General features: G+C 46.2%; 10 non-coding genes across 10 annotated transcripts; 9 read left to right on the forward strand and 1 right to left on the reverse strand.

Annotated features, from left to right (window-relative positions):
* Nucleotides 1-1,136: 1,136 nt before the first annotated feature.
* Nucleotides 1,137-1,209, forward strand: trnav-uac (transfer RNA valine (anticodon UAC)). Its single transcript has one exon. It is a non-coding gene; the product is annotated as a tRNA-Val (tRNA).
* A 536-nt stretch (nucleotides 1,210-1,745) lies between these two features.
* On the forward strand, nucleotides 1,746-1,818 carry trnav-aac (transfer RNA valine (anticodon AAC)). The gene has a single exon. It is a non-coding gene; the product is annotated as a tRNA-Val (tRNA).
* Nucleotides 1,819-2,985: 1,167 nt separating this feature from the next.
* trnav-aac (transfer RNA valine (anticodon AAC)) lies at nucleotides 2,986-3,058 on the forward strand. The gene has a single exon. It is a non-coding gene; the product is annotated as a tRNA-Val (tRNA).
* An 857-nt stretch (nucleotides 3,059-3,915) lies between these two features.
* trnav-aac (transfer RNA valine (anticodon AAC)) lies at nucleotides 3,916-3,988 on the forward strand. Its single transcript has one exon. It is a non-coding gene; the product is annotated as a tRNA-Val (tRNA).
* Nucleotides 3,989-5,384: 1,396 nt separating this feature from the next.
* On the forward strand, nucleotides 5,385-5,457 carry trnav-uac (transfer RNA valine (anticodon UAC)). The gene has a single exon. It is a non-coding gene; the product is annotated as a tRNA-Val (tRNA).
* A 536-nt stretch (nucleotides 5,458-5,993) lies between these two features.
* Nucleotides 5,994-6,066, forward strand: trnav-aac (transfer RNA valine (anticodon AAC)). The gene has a single exon. It is a non-coding gene; the product is annotated as a tRNA-Val (tRNA).
* Nucleotides 6,067-9,255: 3,189 nt separating this feature from the next.
* Nucleotides 9,256-9,328, forward strand: trnav-uac (transfer RNA valine (anticodon UAC)). Its single transcript has one exon. It is a non-coding gene; the product is annotated as a tRNA-Val (tRNA).
* Nucleotides 9,329-9,865: 537 nt separating this feature from the next.
* On the forward strand, nucleotides 9,866-9,938 carry trnav-aac (transfer RNA valine (anticodon AAC)). The gene has a single exon. It is a non-coding gene; the product is annotated as a tRNA-Val (tRNA).
* A 2,179-nt stretch (nucleotides 9,939-12,117) lies between these two features.
* On the forward strand, nucleotides 12,118-12,190 carry trnav-uac (transfer RNA valine (anticodon UAC)). The gene has a single exon. It is a non-coding gene; the product is annotated as a tRNA-Val (tRNA).
* A 1,796-nt stretch (nucleotides 12,191-13,986) lies between these two features.
* LOC130383409 (5S ribosomal RNA) lies at nucleotides 13,987-14,105 on the reverse strand. Its single transcript, XR_008895847.1, has one exon. It is a non-coding gene; the product is annotated as a 5S ribosomal RNA (ribosomal RNA).
* Between the last annotated feature and the right edge of the window lie 4,321 nt (nucleotides 14,106-18,426).

Raw genomic sequence — 18,426 nt, forward strand, 5'->3', positions numbered from 1 at the left:
ACGTTCGCCTAACACGCGAAAGGTCCCCGGTTCGAGACCGGGCGGAAACATGGTGAAAGTATTTGTATTTAGCGCTCGCAGTTGAGAGCATAGACTGTATGAAAGTTAAACTCGAACTCTCGTTGTGAGAAGTGTCTGGGTGTCAACCTCCTTTCCTGATTTTCCTAGCGTTACTGAGTCTTCTACGTGCACCTCTCCAGCATGGACTTCTGGGGTAACCGTCTCATCCTGGATCGTCTAGCATGCAATGGACGGTTCGTAGGCCATTGGCATGTCGTGGCGGGCTTTGGCCGCTGTCGTTACGACTTTACAATTGAGGCCTAGCGTGTTAGCATTGTTCCCCGCTGTAGCAGATGGGCGAATGGATGTTTAGGATAATATGTTTCAAATATGTATGATATAACCACTTACATTCACACCTGACCACTCTGACCCTGGTTCCATTAAATGGTGTGAACTCGATTGGACGGTTGATGACAGGATTCAAATGGGTTGCCAGATTCTCCATGAATGTGTTTCCGTAGTGTAGTGGTTATCACGTTCGCCTCACACACAAAAGGTCCCTGGTTCGAAACCGGGCGGAAACATCAAAACTGTTTTGAGATCAACAAAGTTAATGTTTAAATTCTCCTGCTTTACTGTCAAGCAGCTATTCGTGATGAGTCTATCTGGAACAGAGCCTTCAGCAGCGTCTACTTGGCACCACGCCACCTCTTCAACCGATAGCCTCGTCATATTATTAAGTGTTTAAACCTGCGCTGAAAACCTGTTCATGTGGGAGCTTCTGCTGACAAAATTTTCTAGGGTTATGCTCAAGCTAACAGGTTTCCGTTGTGTAGTGATTATCACGTTCGCCTAACACGCGAAAGGTCTCCGGTTTGAAACCGGGCAGAAACAGTTTCATTGTTTTGAGATATATACAAAGTTAATGTTTAAATTCTCTTGCTTTACTATCAAGCAGCTATTCGGGAAAAGTCTATCTGGAACAGAAACTTCAGCAGCGTCTACTTGGCACCACGCCACCTCTTCAACCGATAGCCTCGTCATATTATTAAGTATTTAAACCAACGCGGAAAACCTGTTCATGCGGGTGCTTCTGATGACATTTTTTTCTAGTTTTTTTTTCTTTCGCACAGGTTTCCGTAGTGTAGTGGTTATCACGTTCGCCTTACACGCGAAAGGTCCCCGGTTCAAGACCGGGCGGAAACAGCATTAATTACAAATTTAATGTTTAAATTCTCCTGCTTTGCTATCAAGCAGCAATTCGGGAAAAGTCTGTCTGGAACAGGACCTTCAGCAGTGACTACTTGGCACCACGCCACCTCTTCAACCGATAGCCTCGTCATATTATTAAGTGTTTAAACCTGCGCTGAAAACCTGTTCATGCGGGAGCTTCTGCTGACAACATTTTCTAGGGTTATGCTCAAGCTAATAGGTTTCCGTTGTGTAGTGATGATCACGTTCGCCTAACACGCGATAGGTCCCCGGTTCGAAACCGGGCAGAAACAGTTTCATCGTTTTGAGGTATACAAAGTTAATGTTTAAATTCTCCTGCTTTACTATCAAGCAGCTATTCGGGAAAAGGGTATCTGGAACAGAAACTTCAGCAGCGTCTACTTGGCACCACGCCAACTCTTCAACCGATAGCCGCGTCATATTATTAAGTGTTTAAACCTGCGCTGAAAACCTGTTCATGCGGGAGCTTCTGCTCACAAAATTTTCTAGGGTTTTGGTCAATCTACATGGTTTCCGTAGTGTAGTGGTTATCACGTTCGCCTAACACGCGAAAGGTCCCCGGTTCGAAACCGGGCGGAAACAGCAATACTGTTTTGAGATCAACAAAGTTAATGTTTAAATTCTCCTGCTTTACTATCAAGCAGCTATTCGTGATGAGTCTATCTGGAACAGAGCCTTCAGCAGCGTCTACCTGGCACCACGCCACCTCTTCAACCGATAGCCTCGTCATATTATTAAGTGTTTAAACCTGCGCTGAAAACCTGTTCATGCGGGAGCTTCTGCTGACAACATTTTCTAGGGTTATGCTCAAGCTAACAGGTTTCCGTTGTGTAGTGATTATCACGTTCGCCTAACACGCGAAAGGTCTCCGGTTTGAAACCGGGCAGAAACAGTTTCATTGTTTTGAGATATACAAAGTTAATGTTTAAATTCTCCTGCTTTACTATCAAGCAGCTATTCGGGAAAAGTCTATCTGGATCAGAAACTTCAGCAGCGTCTACTTGGCACCACGCCACCTCTTCAACCGATAGCCTCGTCATATTATTAAGTGTTTAAACCTGCGCTGAAAACCTGTTCATGTGGGAGCTTCTGCTGACAAAATTTTCTAGGGTTATGCTCAAGCTAACAGGTTTCCGTTGTGTAGTGATTATCACGTTCGCCTAACACGCGAAAGGTCTCCGGTTTGAAACCGGGCAGAAACAGTTTCATTGTTTTGAGATATACAAAGTTAATGTTTAAATTCTCCTGCTTTACTATCAAGCAGCTATTCGGGAAAAGTCTATCTGGAACAGAAACTTCAGCAGCGTCTACTTGGCACCACGCCAACTCTTCAACCGATAGCCGCGTCATATTATTAAGTGTTTAAACCTGCGCTGAAAACCTGTTCATGCGGGAGCTTCTGCTTACAAAATTTTCTAGGGTTTTGCTCAAGCTAACAGGTTTCCGTTGTGTAGTGATTATCACGTTCGCCTAACACGCGAAAGGTCTCCGGTTTGAAACCGGGCAGAAACAGTTTCATTGTTTTGAGATATACAAAGTTAATGTTTAAATTCTCCTGCTTTACTATCAAGCAGCTATTCGGGAAAAGTCTATCTGGAACAGAAACTTCAGCAGCGTCTACTTGGCACCACGCCAACTCTTCAACCGATAGCCGCGTCATATTATTAAGTGTTTAAACCTGCGCTGAAAACCTGTTCATGCGGGAGCTTCTGCTGACAACATTTTCTAGGGTTTTGCACAATCTACATGGTTTCCGTAGTGTAGTGGTTATCACGTTCGCTTAACACGCGAAAGGTCCCCGGTTCGAAACCGGGCGGAAACAGCAATACTATTTTGAGATCAACAAAGTTAATGTTTAAATTCTCCTGCTTTACTATCAAGCAGCTATTCGTGATGAGTCTATCTGGAACAGAGCCTTCAGCAGCGTCTACTTGGCACCACGCCACCTCTTCAACCGATAGCCTCGTCATATTATTAAGTGTTTAAACCTGCGCTGAAAACCTGTTCATGCGGGAGCTTCTGCTGACAACATTTTCTAGGGTTATGCTCAAGCTAACAGGTTTCCGTTGTGTAGTGATTATCACGTTCGCCTAACACGCGAAAGGTCTCCGGTTTGAAACCGGGCAGAAACAGTTTCATTGTTTTGAGATATACAAAGTTAATGTTTAAATTCTCCTGCTTTACTATCAAGCAGCTATTCGGGAAAAGTCTATCTGGAACAGAAACTTCAGCAGCGTCTACTTGGCACCACGCCACCTCTTCAACCGATAGCCTCGTCATATTATTAAGTGTTTAAACCTGCGCTGAAAACCTGTTCATGCGGGAGCTTCTGCTGACAACATTTTCTAGGGTTATGCTCAAGCTAATAGGTTTCCGTTGTGTAGTGATGATCACGTTCGCCTAACACGCGATAGGTCCCCGGTTCGAAACCGGGCAGAAACAGTTTCATCGTTTTGAGGTATACAAAGTTAATGTTTAAATTCTCCTGCTTTACTATCAAGCAGCTATTCGGGAAAAGGGTATCTGGAACAGAAACTTCAGCAGCGTCTACTTGGCACCACGCCAACTCTTCAACCGATAGCCGCGTCATATTATTAAGTGTTTAAACCTGCGCTGAAAACCTGTTCATGCGGGAGCTTCTGCTTACAAAATTTTCTAGGGTTTTGCACAATCTACATGGTTTCCGTAGTGTAGTGGTTATCACGTTCGCCTAACACGCGAAAGGTCCCCGGTTCGAAACCGGGCAGAAACAGCAATACTGTTTTGAGATCAACAAAGTTAATGTTTAAATTCTCCTGCTTTACTATCAAGCAGCTATTCGTGATGAGTCTATCTGGAACAGAGCCTTCAGCAGCGTCTACTTGGCACCACGCCACCTCTTCAACTGATAGCCTCGTCATATTATTAAGTGTTTAAACCTGCGCTGAAAACCTGTTCATGCGGGAGCTTCTGCTGACAAAATTTTCTAGGGTTTTTCTCAATCGACATGGTTTCCTTCGTGTAGTGGTTATCACGTTCGCCTAACACGCGAAAGGTCCCCGGTTCGAGACCGGGCGGAAACATGGTGAAAGTATTTGTATTTAGCGCTCGCAGTTGAGAGCATAGACTGTATGAAAGTTAAACTCGAACTCTCGTTGTGAGAAGTGTCTGGGTGTCAACCTCCTTTCCTGATTTTCCTAGCGTTACTGAGTCTTCTACGTGCACCTCTCCAGCATGGACTTCTGGGGTAACCGTCTCATCCTGGATCGTCTAGCATGCAATGGACGGTTCGTAGGCCATTGGCATGTCGTGGCGGGCTTTGGCCGCTGTCGTTACGACTTTACAATTGAGGCCTAGCGTGTTAGCATTGTTCCCCGCTGTAGCAGATGGGCGAATGGATGTTTAGGATAATATGTTTCAAATATGTATGATATAACCACTTACATTCACACCTGACCACTCTGACCCTGGTTCCATTAAATGGTGTGAACTCGATTGGACGGTTGATGACAGGATTCAAATGGGTTGCCAGATTCTCCATGAATGTGTTTCCGTAGTGTAGTGGTTATCACGTTCGCCTCACACACAAAAGGTCCCTGGTTCGAAACCGGGCGGAAACATCAAAACTGTTTTGAGATCAACAAAGTTAATGTTTAAATTCTCCTGCTTTACTGTCAAGCAGCTATTCGTGATGAGTCTATCTGGAACAGAGCCTTCAGCAGCGTCTACTTGGCACCACGCCACCTCTTCAACCGATAGCCTCGTCATATTATTAAGTGTTTAAACCTGCGCTGAAAACCTGTTCATGTGGGAGCTTCTGCTGACAAAATTTTCTAGGGTTATGCTCAAGCTAACAGGTTTCCGTTGTGTAGTGATTATCACGTTCGCCTAACACGCGAAAGGTCTCCGGTTTGAAACCGGGCAGAAACAGTTTCATTGTTTTGAGATATATACAAAGTTAATGTTTAAATTCTCTTGCTTTACTATCAAGCAGCTATTCGGGAAAAGTCTATCTGGAACAGAAACTTCAGCAGCGTCTACTTGGCACCACGCCACCTCTTCAACCGATAGCCTCGTCATATTATTAAGTATTTAAACCAACGCGGAAAACCTGTTCATGCGGGTGCTTCTGATGACATTTTTTTCTAGTTTTTTTTTCTTTCGCACAGGTTTCCGTAGTGTAGTGGTTATCACGTTCGCCTTACACGCGAAAGGTCCCCGGTTCAAGACCGGGCGGAAACAGCATTAATTACAAATTTAATGTTTAAATTCTCCTGCTTTGCTATCAAGCAGCAATTCGGGAAAAGTCTGTCTGGAACAGGACCTTCAGCAGTGACTACTTGGCACCACGCCACCTCTTCAACCGATAGCCTCGTCATATTATTAAGTGTTTAAACCTGCGCTGAAAACCTGTTCATGCGGGAGCTTCTGCTGACAACATTTTCTAGGGTTATGCTCAAGCTAATAGGTTTCCGTTGTGTAGTGATGATCACGTTCGCCTAACACGCGATAGGTCCCCGGTGCGAAACCGGGCAGAAACAGTTTCATCGTTTTGAGGTATACAAAGTTAATGTTTAAATTCTCCTGCTTTACTATCAAGCAGCTATTCGGGAAAAGGGTATCTGGAACAGAAACTTCAGCAGCGTCTACTTGGCACCACGCCAACTCTTCAACCGATAGCCGCGTCATATTATTAAGTGTTTAAACCTGCGCTGAAAACCTGTTCATGCGGGAGCTTCTGCTCACAAAATTTTCTAGGGTTTTGGTCAATCTACATGGTTTCCGTAGTGTAGTGGTTATCACGTTCGCCTAACACGCGAAATGTCCCCGGTTCGAAACCGGGCGGAAACAGCAATACTGTTTTGAGATCAACAAAGTTAATGTTTAAATTCTCCTGCTTTACTATCAAGCAGCTATTCGTGATGAGTCTATCTGGAACAGAGCCTTCAGCAGCGTCTACCTGGCACCACGCCACCTCTTCAACCGATAGCCTCGTCATATTATTAAGTGTTTAAACCTGCGCTGAAAACCTGTTCATGCGGGAGCTTCTGCTGACAACATTTTCTAGGGTTATGCTCAAGCTAACAGGTTTCCGTTGTGTAGTGATTATCACGTTCGCCTAACACGCGAAAGGTCTCCGGTTTGAAACCGGGCAGAAACAGTTTCATTGTTTTGAGATATACAAAGTTAATGTTTAAATTCTCCTGCTTTACTATCAAGCAGCTATTCGGGAAAAGTCTATCTGGATCAGAAACTTCAGCAGCGTCTACTTGGCACCACGCCACCTCTTCAACCGATAGCCTCGTCATATTATTAAGTGTTTAAACCTGCGCTGAAAACCTGTTCATGTGGGAGCTTCTGCTGACAAAATTTTCTAGGGTTATGCTCAAGCTAACAGGTTTCCGTTGTGTAGTGATTATCACGTTCGCCTAACACGCGAAAGGTCTCCGGTTTGAAACCGGGCAGAAACAGTTTCATTGTTTTGAGATATACAAAGTTAATGTTTAAATTCTCCTGCTTTGCTATCAAGCAGCAATTCGTGATGAGTCTATCTGGAACAGAGCCTTCAGCAGCGTCTACTTGGCACCACGCCACCTCTTCAACTGATAGCCTCGTCATATTATTAAGTGTTTAAACCTGCGCTGAAAACCTGTTCATGCGGGAGCTTCTGCTGACAACATTTTCTAGGGTTTTGCTCAAACAACATGGTTTCCGTAGTGTAGTGGTTATCACGTTCGCCTAACACGCGATAGGTCCCCGGTTCGAAACCGGGCAGAAACAGTTTCATCGTTTTGAGACACACAAAGTTAATGTTTAAATTCTCCTGCTTTACTATCAAGCAGCTATTCGGGAAAAGGCTATCTGGAACAGAAACTTCAGCAGCGTCTACTTGGCACCACGCTACCTCTTCAACCGATAGCCGTGTCATATTATTAAGTGTTTAAACCTGCGCTGAAAACCTGTTCATGCGGGAGCTTCTGCTGACAAAATTTTCTAGGACTTTGCTCAATCTACATGGTTTCCTTAGTGTAGTGGTTATTACGTTCGACTAACACGCGAAAGGTCCCCGGTTCGAAACCGGGCGGAAACAGCAATACTATTTTGAGATCAACAAAGTTAATGTTTAAATTCTCCTGCTTTACTATCAAGCAGCTATTCGTGATGAGTCTATCTGGAACAGAGCCTTCAGCAGCGTCTACTTGGCACCACGCCACCTCTTCAACTGATAGCCTCGTCATATTATTAAGTGTTTAAACCTGCGCTGAAAACCTGTTCATGTGGGATCTTCTGCTGACAAAATTTTCTAGGGTTTTGCTCAAGCTAACAGGTTTCCGTTGCGTAGTGATTATCACGTTCGCCTAACACGCGAAAGGTCTCCGGTTTGAAACCGGGCAGAACCAGTTTCATTGTTTTGAGATATATACAAAGTTAATGTTTAAATTCTCCTGCTTTACTATCAAGCAGCTATTCGGGAAAAGTCTATCTGGAACAGAAACTTCAGCAGCGTCTACTTGGCACCACGCCACCTCTTCAACTGATAGCCTCGTCATATTATTAAGTGTTTAAACCTGCGCTGAAAACCTGTTCATGCGGGAGCTTCTGCTGACAACATTTTCTAGGGTTTTGCTCAAACAACATGGTTTCCGTAGTGTAGTGGTTATCACGTTCGCCTAACACGCGATAGGTCCCCGGTTCGAAACCGGGCAGAAACAGTTTCATCGTTTTGAGACACACAAAGTTAATGTTTAAATTCTCCTGCTTTACTATCAAGCAGCTATTCGGGAAAAGGCTATCTGGAACAGAAACTTCAGCAGCGTCTACTTGGCACCACGCTACCTCTTCAACCGATAGCCGTGTCATATTATTAAGTGTTTAAACCTGCGCTGAAAACCTGTTCATGCGGGAGCTTCTGCTGACAAAATTTTCTAGGGTTTTGCTCATTCTACATGGTTTCCTTAGTGTAGTGGTTATCACGTTCGCCTAACACGCGAAAGGTCCCCGGTTCGAGACCGGGCGGAAATATGGTGAAAGTATTTGTATGTAGCGCTCGCAGTTGAGAGCATAGACTGTATGAAAGTTAAATTCGAACTCTAGTTGTGAGAAGTGTCTGGGTGTCAACCTCCTTTCCTGATTTTCCTAGCGTTACTGAGTCTTCTATGTGCATTACTGTTTTGAGGTATAAAAAGTTAATGTTTAAATTCTCCTGCTTTACTATCAAGTAGCTATTCGCTATTCGTTAAACCAACGCGGAAAACCTGTTCATGCGGGTGCTTCTGATCACAATATTTTCTAGGTTTTTTTTATTCTCACAGGTTTCCGTATTGTAGTGGTTATCACGTTCGCCTTACACGCGATTGGTCCCCGGTTCGAGACCGGGCGGAAACATGGTGAAAGTATTTAGCGCTCGCAGTTGAGAGCATAGACTGTATGAAAGTTAAACTCGAACTTTATTTGTGAGAAGTGTCTGGTTGTCAACCTCCTTTCCTGATTTTCCTAGCGTTACTGAGTCTTCTACGTGCATTACTGTTTTGAGGTATAAAAAGTTAATGTTTAAATTCTCCTGCTTTACTATCAAGTAGCTATTCGTGAAGAGTCTATCTTGAACAGAACCATCAGCAGTGTCTACTTGGCACCACGCCACCTCTTGAACCGATAGCCTCGTCATATTATTAAGTATTTAAACCAACGCGGAAAACCTGTTCATGCGGGTGCTTCTGATCACAATATTTTCTAGGTTTTTTTTCATTCTCATAGGTTTCCGTATTGTAGTGGTTATCACGTTCGCCTTACACGCGATTGGTCAGTTTCATTGTTTTGAGATATACAAAGTTAATGTTTAAATTCTCCTGCTTTACTATCAAGCAGCTATTCGGGAAAAGTCTATCTGGAACAGAAACTTCAGCAGCGTCTACTTGGCACCACGCCACCTCTTCAACCGATAGCCTCGTCATATTATTAAGTATTTAAACCAACGCGGAAAACCTGTTCATAGGGGTGCTTCTGATGACAATAATTTCTAGTTGTTTTTTTTTTGCACAGGTTTCCGTAGTGTAGTGGTTATCACGTTCGCCTTACACGCGAAAGGTCCCCGGTTCAAGACCGGGCGGAAACAGCATTAATTACAAATTTAATGTTTAAATTCTCCTGCTTTGCTATCAAGCAGCTATTCGGGAAAAAGTCTGTCTGGAACAGGACCTTCAGCAGTGACTACTTGGCACCACACCACCTCTTCAACCGATAGCCTCGTCATATTATTAAGTTTTTAAACTTGCGCTGAAAACCTGTTCATGCGGGAGCTTCTGCTGACAAAATTTTCTAGGGTTATGCTCAAGCTAACAGGTTTCCGTTGTGTAGTGATTATCACGTTTGCCTAACACGCGATAGGTCCCCGGTTCGAAACCGGGCAGAAACAGTTTCATCGTTTTGAGATATACAAAGTTAATGTTTAAATTCTCCTGCTTTACTATCAAGCAGCTATTCGGGAAAAGGCTATCTGGAACAGAAACTTCAGCAGCGTCTACTTGGCACCACGCCAACTCTTCAACCGATAGCCGCGTCATATTTTTAAGTGTTTAAACCTGCGCTGAAAACCTGTTCATGCGGGAGCTTCTGCTGACAAAATTTTCTAGGGTTTTGCTCAATCGATATGGTTTCCGTAGTGTAGTGGTTATTACGTTCGCCTAACATGCGAAAGGTCCCCGGTTCGAAACCGGGCGGAAACAGCGATACTGTTTTGAGATCAACAAAGTTAATGTTTAAATTCTCCTGCTTTACTATCAAGCAGCTATTCGTGATGAGTCTATCTGGAACAGAGCCTTCAGCAGCGTCTACTTGGCACCACGCCACCTCTTCAACTGATAGCCTCGTCATATTATTAAGTGTTTAAACCTGCGCTGAAAACCTGGTCATGCGGGAGCTTCTGCTGACAAAATTTTCTAGGGTTATGCTCAAGCTAACAGGTTTCCGTTGTGTAGTGATTATCACGTTCGCCTAACACGCGATAGGTCCCCGGTTCGAGACCGGGCGGAAACATGGTGAAAGTATTTGTATTTAGCGCTCGCAGTTGAGAGCATAGACTGTATGAAAGTTAAACTCGAACTCTAGTTGTGAGAAGTGTCTGGGTGTCAACCTCCTTTCCTGATTTTCCTAGCGTTACTGAGTCTTCTACGTGCACCTCTCCAGCATGGACTTCTGGGGTAACCGTCTCATCCTGGATCGTCTAGCATGCAATGGACGGTTCGTAGGCCATTGGCATGTCGTGGCGGGCTTTGGCCGCTGTCTAGGGATGGGAATTGATAAGAATTTCACGATTCCGATCCCGATTCCGATTCTGCTTATCGATCCGATTCCTTATCGATTCTCTTATCGATTCTCATTGGGTGAGAAAATAAGTATGAATGTGTTTGTTTGCATTACATCTCTTTAATATCTGATCAGAAGTGCTTTTAGTGTTAGAAAATTGTATATTTTCAAATCAATTGGTCTAGACGAAAAGATATATGTTTCGCTTTTTAAGCCCAAATGCCATCATTATGTGCCATACAACTAAAAACACAGACTGAAAACAGCCAAATAAGAGCTTGTGCCTTTTGGAATTCTAACAGTGCTCATTTGCATTCAACTTGTAACAAAATTAAACTGACATAAACAAAATGAAGCATTGATTAGACAGAGATTTATTAGATGGGCCTACCTAATAAACCGTTGGAACACACAAGACCGGAAACCATAGCAATGCCGGTATACCCCGAGAAGCCCAATCCCTATGAGAGCTCCCCACGCTACGGCCATCCGGAGGCGACAGAGCTGTTGGCTGTGATATTATTTAAACAATTATAATATAGTATATAATATATTATATACTATATTGTAATTGTATATTATATACTATTATATATAGAGCTCCGGGAGTCGCAAACTGCAACAATCACTTTCTCCTCCATTCCGCGGTTCACCCGGACAGCACTGCACTGAGTTTGACGGCTGAACGCGGATTGGCTGTTACGTTACACATGTCACTCAGTTATCACGCTGTTGAACGCTGATTGGCTGTCATCACGACAAAAACTTGTCATCGGTTTTCTCCCGCGAAAAACTCGCCCTCATACGCGTCTCTACGTTCACTTTGTATGGGATCTTGTCGCCCCGTCGCGTTTGGTGTGAACGCACAATGCGATTCTTCCTCGGCGGCGACATGTTTGCTGCGTTCTGAACCAAATCAAAGCAGCGTGTGTGTGACGTCACGACGCATTTGCCGCGACCGGAACCGATAAGCGGAATCGTTAAGCAGGCTTGCTAACGATTCCAAGGAATCGGTTGACTCGGAACCGGTTCTGAACAAGAACCGGTTCTCGATTCCCATCCCTACCGCTGTCGTTACGACTTTACAATTGAGGCCTAGCGTGTTAGCATTGTTCCCCGCTGTAGCAGATGGGCGAATGGATGTTTAGGATAATATGTTTCAAATATGTATGATATAACCACTTACATTCACACCTGACCACTCTGACCCTGGTTCCATTAAATGGTGTGAACTCGACTGGACGGTTGATGACAGGATTCTGATGGGTTGCCAGATTATCAGTGTATGTGTTTCCGTAGTGTAGTGGTTATCACGTTCGCCTCACACTCGAAAGGTCCCTGGATCGAAAACGGGCTGAAACAGCATTACTGTTTTGAGGTATACAAAGTTAATGTTTAAATTCTCCTGCTTTACTAGCAAGTAGCTATTCGTGAAGAGTCTATCTTGAACAGAACCATCAGCAGTGTCTACGTGGCACCACGCCACCTCTTGAACCGATAGCCTCGTCATATTATTAAGTATTTAAACCAACGCGGAAAACCTGTTCATGCGGGTGCTTCTGATCACAATATTTTCTAGGGTTTTTTTCATTCTCACAGGTTTCCGTAGTGTAGTGGTTATCACGTTCACCTTACACGCGAAAGGTCCCCGGTTCGAGACCGGGCGGAAACATGGTGAAAGTATTTGCATTTAGTGCTCGCAGTTGAGAGCATAGACTGTATGAAAGTTAAACTCTAACTCTAGTTGTCTGAAGTTCTTAGGAGTGTCTTGGTGTCAACCTCCTTTCCTGTTTTGCCTAGCGTTACTGAGTCTTCTACGTGCACCTCTCCAGCATGGACTTCTGGGGTAACCGTCTCATCCTGGATCGTCTAGCGTGCAATGGACGGTTCGTAGTCCATTAGCATGTCGTGGCGGGCTTTGGCCGCTGTCGTTACGACTTTACAATTGAGGCCTAGCGTGCTAGCATTGTTCCCCGCGGTAGCAGATGGGCGAATGGATGTTTAGGATAATATGTATCAAATATGTATGATATAACCACTTATATTCACACCTGACCACTCTGACCCTGGTTCCATTAAATGTTGTGAACTAGACTGGACGGTTGATGACGGGATTCTGATGGGTTGCCAGATTCTCCGTGTATGTGTTTTCGTAGTGTAGTGGTTATCACGTTAGCCTCACACGCGAAAGGTCCCCGGTTCGAAACCGGGCGGATACAGCAAAACTGTTTTGAGATCAACAAAGTTAATGTTTAAATTCTCCTGCTTTACTATCAAGCAGCTATTCGGGAAAAGGCTAACTGGAACAGAAACTTCAGCAGCGTCTACTTGGCACCACGCCAACTCTTCAACCGATAGCCGCGTCATATTATTAAGTGTTTAAACCTGCGCTGAAAACCTGTTCATGCGGGAGCTTCTGCTGACAAAATTTTCTAGGGTTTTGCTCAATCTACATGGTTTCCGTAGTGTAGATGTTATCACGTTCGCCTAACACGCGAAAGGTCCCCGTTTCGAAACCGGGCGGAAACAGCAATACTGTTTTGAGATCAACAAAGTTAATGTTTAAATTCTCCTGCTTTACTATCAAGCAGCTTTTCGTGATGAGTCTATCTGGAACAGAGCCTTCAGCAGCGTCTACTTGGCACCACGCCACCTCTTCAACCGATAGCCTCGTCATATTATTAAGTGTTTAAACCTGCGCTGAAAACCTGTTCATGCGGGAGCTTCTGCTGACAAATTTTTCTAGGGTTATGCTCAAGCTAACAGGTTTCCGTTGTGTAGTGATTATTACGTTCGCCTAACACGCGAAAGTTCCCCGGTTCAAGACCGGGCGGAAACATGGTCAAAGTATTTGTATTTAGCGCTCGCAGTTGAGAGCATAGACTGTATGAAAGTTAAACTCTAACTCTAGTTCTTAGAAGTGTCTGGGTCTCAACCTCTTTTCCTGTTTTGCCTAGCGTTACTGAGTCTTCTACGTGCACCTCTCCAGCATGGACTTCTGGGGTAACCGTTTCAGCCTGGATCGCCTAGTGTGCAATGGACGGTTCGTAGCCCATTAGCATGTCGTGGCGGGCTTTGGCCGCTGTCGTTACGACTTTACAATTGAGGCCTAGCGTGCTACCATTGTTCCCCGCAGTAGCAGATGGACGAATGAATACGTTATTCCAGACTCAGAGTTCCATATTTGAACGCAATGCATTACACTTCTTGGGCGTCAACGTTTGTGTGATCTTTTGAAGAAACGTAGCGTTGCAAAACCTGGGATGGACTAGTGTGGAGCGCCGTCATTGCAGCTCTCTGCTGCTCCCTGCTAGCAGCGTCACTACACTGTCCACATGTTTCACAACTAGAGTTTGGAGAGACGTTGTCAGTGTCTGTATGTGGCTTAAATTCTCCGAAACCGTGGGCGCTAAAGATCAGCGCACGGCAGGCCATTGCAGCCAATGAGCTCGAGTTGATAAAGAATAATGCTTACAGCACCTGGTATTCCCAGGCGGTCACCCATCCAAGTACTAACCAGGCCCGACCCTGCTTAGCTTCCGAGATCAGACGAGATCGGGCGTGATCAGGGTGGTTTGGCCGTAAGGAATTATTGTCGGGACCATATTAGCTTTTAAACAGGAGGAGCACGTAAGGAGAGAGCGCTGCCGTGGCCAGAGACGGGACTTGTACAGAAACAATGATTAGATCCATAATGAATGAAAGAAATTAATGAATGAATACGTTATTCCAGACTCAGAGTTCCATACTTGAACGCAATGCATTACACTGCTTGGGCGTCATCGTTTGCGTGATCTTTTGAAGAAACGTAGCGTTGCAAAATCTGTGATGGACTGCAGTGGACCGCCGTCATTGCAGCTCTCTGCTGCTCCCTGCTAGCAGCGTCACTACACTGTCCACATATTTCACAAATAGAGTTTGGAGAGTCGTTGTCAGTGTCTGTATGTTGCTTAAATTCTCCAAAACAGTGGGCGCTAAAGATCAACGCACGGCAGGCCATTGCAGCCAATGAGCTCGAGTTGAAAAATAATAAAGCTTACAGCCCCTGGTATTCCCAGGCGGTCACCCTTCCAAGTACTAACCAGGCCCGACCCTGCTTAGCTTCCGAGATCAGACGAGATCGGGCGCGCTTTTTTTCTCTTTTGGTGACATCCGTCACTACTTGCAGCACCTGGTATTCCCAGGCGTTCACCCATCCAAGTACTAGCCAGGCCCGACCCTGCTTAGCTTCCGAGATCAGACGAGATCGGGCGTTTGGAAAAACCTCCAACACACTGGCCCCTCACCAAATCAAGGAAATCATGTATTTAAAACACTAATTGACAAGACAGAAATTTGTTAGTCACCCTGCTGTCCTTTTAGCCGCACCTCCAGCACGTAGGTGCCCCCATCGACTCATCCAAATCTAGACAGAGTTACACACACAACATATACAAAGCACCCTAACCCTCTTCCCATACACAAAATCTAACTTCACATCCCCATCATCTCCAATCACAACTAGAACTGCAAGCAGTTATCCAGGGGTCCAAGATATGTGCATTTCGCCGGCACAATGCGAAGCATGTATTCAAAACGCTACCGTGAACCTGAGGGTTATAAAGGTTTTGACTGTGAGAGGTTCGGTGTGGGAGTTATATCCCCAAACGCGTTTTCAGAACATTCCTTTGGCCAGTTAGGAGATGAACAATTCCCTTGTTTATGGCGGCCCCTAATGGCGAAATTTTGTAGAAGATATACAATTTCCTCGTTTATTGCGCCCCCTAATGGCGAATTCCGAAAATTTGGACTCGATCCGATGTCTAATTTTGGATTTATTTGGATTTTTGATTTTCCACGTCTAATTTAGCTAATAAACCAATATTCAAAACGCTACCGTTTCGTCGTCGAAGGTCGGATCAAAAAAGTGTTCGAATTAATTTTTTTGTGTGCATCTGAAGATGTCGTGCGCAAAGTTTGGTGTCCATTTGGCAAGAAATGTGGGAGGAGTAGCGAAAAGACAGTTAAGTGGTTTTCGTGATTTTGCGAAAAATATTTATAGACGGAAATGGGCGTGGCCTATGCCAAAAGATGCAGCAGGCTCCAGTGAATCTGTGTCGATGTGGGAGTTATAGCACCAAACGCGTTTTTCTTGGTATAGCACCACCTAGTGACCGGCATGTCTGGATTTTGTCGTCTGCGTAGTCCCTGACGGATCTGGATCTAGTCATGCAATTGGCGTGTGTGCACCATTTACGGTTTGGGCTGTGATACCACTTTCTTGGTAGGAAGTATAAAAAAAGAAAAATCCTTACAAAAACAATAGGGATCCAACCTGTTCCCGACCCCACATAGGGGCCACAAGTACAAGTCTCAGCTGATGTTCCGATCCCTTAGTCTAAGCTTTTGAAGGGGAAGAACAGCGTTTAGGCGTACCTAGGAGCAGTGGAACCCAGCGCGCATGCGTTTGTCCAGGGTGCCAGACCCTCTGCTCTAGTTCAAGTTACTATCCGGACTTGATAACGCCAGACGTCAGCACAACTTTGAATTGTGAAACCGAGGATGACTCTTCATCAGTATGCTGGTACGGGCCTGGGTCTGAGTAGATATCTAGCCACGCCCCCCGAAACCCAGAGCGCTGTTGTGGAGAGCCCCCGGTCTAGCAAGGACAGAAGGTTGGTGAGGCAAGCGAACATGAAGGAAAGATGGGCTAGGAAGTGGGCGCTTTCCGGCAGGTCCCCGGACCTGGCTGGTTCGCCCGCGACTCGGAGCCCAAGGCCCTTGCGGAAGAGGAGCATGAAGCGACGCCACTTGGATTTTTCCCCTGCCCTGGGGAGGACCAGTGCCGACGTTCCCATGCGCAGTCACCTCTCTGAAGAAACGCGGAGGCCCGGTCGCTCGCTAGCTCGCCGTATGGCAGCCGTGTCGCGCTCCAGCCCTAACACGCGTCAGAACAGGGTGGCTGGGCCACGACGGTGTGTGAAGCGTCGAGCCGGGTCCCTCGAAAGAGGCCCCCGTCACTCGCCGACGATCACAACGTCACAGGCCCCCACACTGGACGCGAGATGGTCTGTCTCTGGCGCGCCACTATCCGGTGGTCGCGAAGGGCTGAACCCTCGGTTCAGACACCTGCCCCATTTGAGAACGGGTGCAGAGGCTGGAACTAGCGATAGTTTCGGAGGCGGACAGGGTGATGTATCTGGACCGAGCATTCGAAGGAGGCTCTTCTGCCCGAGGAAGAGTCTCACCTTGTTTTCATTTTCCAAAGGTGTAATGAAGGGCCCACTTTCCTCCAGGACCTCCGTCGAGATCTCCTTCCCTTACTTAGCGCAGCAGTGCCGACTCTGCGTTGCACTTGGCGAAGGTGCACAGACTGCGGCGCTCATCTCTTTTGTGTTCAAGGTGCGGTATCTCGAAGCGGCGGAGACATCAGATTGAGTGCCATGCAGCCGTATGTCGAAACGCGACAACAGCGTCGGTTCAGGGGGTGAAGTGCACCCTCTGTAGTAGGAGCTTTAAGTCCGGTAGGGGGGTCTCTATCCATATGAGGTCGGCGCATACAGAAGAATATGTGGCCCAGCAGAGGGACAAGGCTGGAGGACAAAGGGCCCAAGGGAGAAGGTACACATCGACGAATGGGGAATGAGAGAGGGATTTATCGATTCTGCGTGTGCGGTTCTTCCGGATCGCACAAAAGGCCAGATCAGATATAAGGTGCGTCAGCTAGAGAAGCTGGCGCAAGCCCCTGTCGTGCCTGACAGTATTACCCGAATTGATCACGAACTACAGGATTTGACAGTTGCAGACCAACGGGTTCCCTTGTACACGCTAAGTGTCGTACGAAAGAAAATCCTTATAGCGCTGGCCAAGGATACTGGCTCTGGTAGCGACGGATGGGCCAGTATTCCTACCGAGAGCGAAACCCTCGCCGCTCTGGTAGATCTCGCTACTGTGGTAAAGCTCACATGTAAGCTCACGGGGTCGAAGTTGGGGAAGCGTCGGGGCATGAGGAGGCGGCACACGGACCGCAGGGCAGCTAACGCGCCGGCTCTCAATCATCTCCAGCTCCAGAGACTCTTTAAGAAAAACCGTTCCAAGGCGGCCCGTATGGTTCTTGACGGCATCCACGACGGTGTATGCCCCATTAGGGTGAGAACGGTTACAGAGTACTTCAAGAGCAAGTGGGAATCTGAGGATTGCTATCTGGGTCTCGGTCGGTTCGGCTCGTTCGCTCTGTGTAATAACAGGCTTCTCTCTCGCCCCATCACACCAGCGCTTGTCTTGAGAACAAGGAAGCGCATCAAGGTGTCATCAGCCGCTGGGCCTGATGGCGTGGATAGGAATGGTTTGGTGATGTGGGACCCGAAGGGAGTGAAGCTAGCGAAGATGTTCAACGGGTTCTTGTTGAGAGGTTCCATCCCTGCCTCTCTCAAGTTGAGCCGAACGACCTTGCTGCCCAAATCTAAAGATCCCACGGAGAGAGAGTCCGTCGCGAACTGGCGGCCTATTACCATCGGGTCGATGGTCCTCAGACTGTTTTCTTCGATCCTCCACAAGCGGTTGGCCGAAGCCTGCCCAACCCATGTGCGGCAAAAGGGATTTGTTAAAATCCCCGGTTGTTCTGAAAACCTATTATTGGTCGAGGGAGCGCTCAGGATGAGCAAGCGGGAGAGGAAACCGCTGGCGATGGTCTTCATCGATTTAGCGAAGGCTTTTGACTGTCTCACACAAGCACATAGCTCGCGTGCTTTCGGATCGGTGCGTGGACCAGGCAATCATTGACCTAATAATGAATTGCTACGATGGTTGCAGCACAAGGGTACAGACGGGTCAGGGCTCTTCAGTGAAGATCTTCATGAGGATCGGAGTCAAGCAGGGTGACCCACTCTCGCCTCTCCTATTCAACCTGGCGATTGATCCGTTGCTGAG

The sequence above is a fragment of the Gadus chalcogrammus genome, chromosome 5 (assembly GCF_026213295.1).
Source record: "Gadus chalcogrammus isolate NIFS_2021 chromosome 5, NIFS_Gcha_1.0, whole genome shotgun sequence".
Classification (NCBI taxonomy): Eukaryota; Metazoa; Chordata; class Actinopteri; order Gadiformes; family Gadidae; genus Gadus; species Gadus chalcogrammus.